The sequence below is a fragment of the Triticum dicoccoides genome, chromosome 2B, assembly GCF_002162155.2.
Source record: "Triticum dicoccoides isolate Atlit2015 ecotype Zavitan chromosome 2B, WEW_v2.0, whole genome shotgun sequence".
NCBI classification, from domain to species: Eukaryota; Viridiplantae; Streptophyta; class Magnoliopsida; order Poales; family Poaceae; genus Triticum; species Triticum dicoccoides.
Genome location: NC_041383.1, coordinates 706,132,861 through 706,133,852, shown reverse-complemented (window position 1 = coordinate 706,133,852; position 992 = coordinate 706,132,861).

Genomic DNA, 992 nt, shown 5'->3' with positions numbered 1-992 from the left:
CGTTCCAAGCGGCGGCGGTGCGGACTGGTGAGGGCTTGGTAAGAAAATGAACAGAGAGAGGGGTATGTTTAGATGCGACTGTGAGTTGGCTACTAAGTCAGCGCCAAGTCAATTTTGACTTTGATCAACACCGGTTGACCAGCCCAAAAACGATACCATGGTTGTCTTTTCAACTTTGTGGTAAGTGGAGGATGCAATAAGACCGGTTTCGAAGATTAGGATTGTAAATCAAACCGATTGGTCAGTCGGGGTTTAACTATGGACTTTTCTCTTCCGATAACAATGTGTTCTCATTATTGATAGCAACTTTATTACCATAACAATGCTCATGATAAGAAAAACAAGATCATCATCAATACCCCGACCTAGCGGGGGCATGGGCTCTCGACCGGTGCTCCACCACCAGGGAGACGACCGCGCGCCACCGCCGCCGCTTCGACTATCAGTCCGACCTTAAATCAAACCTTGAGCATATCACCCTTATAGCAGAACTTCGAACCAAGATATCCACGGAGCCGCCTGATTCTGGGCAGAAGGCCAAGTCATGGATTTCACGCGGAAAAGAATACAATGTCGATATCAGTGAATGAGCCAACCATTATAGAGTGTGTGTGGGAGGAGACAAGGCCATCGCATATATAGTTTTTGGGTCGACGTACCCCACCTTCCCGTGGATAGGGTTCTGTGGGCACCACAACAGCGTCTAGCTAGTTATGAAAAAAATATACTACTACCTCCATCTCGGTGAATAAGTCATTCGCGTAGTTCTAGGTCATCGATTTGAGGAATTAAATATGTGTTATATGTCATGAAAAGTATATCACAAGATTTCTACACGGATGTAGTTTCTAAATACATATTTTTTGTCACATATAATACATATTTAGATAGTTAAATTGTCGACCTAGAACTATGCGAATGACTTATCCACCTAGACGGAGGTAGTAGAAGTTTAGCACTAATTAAAAACAGTTCAAAGTAGTAAGAAAAAA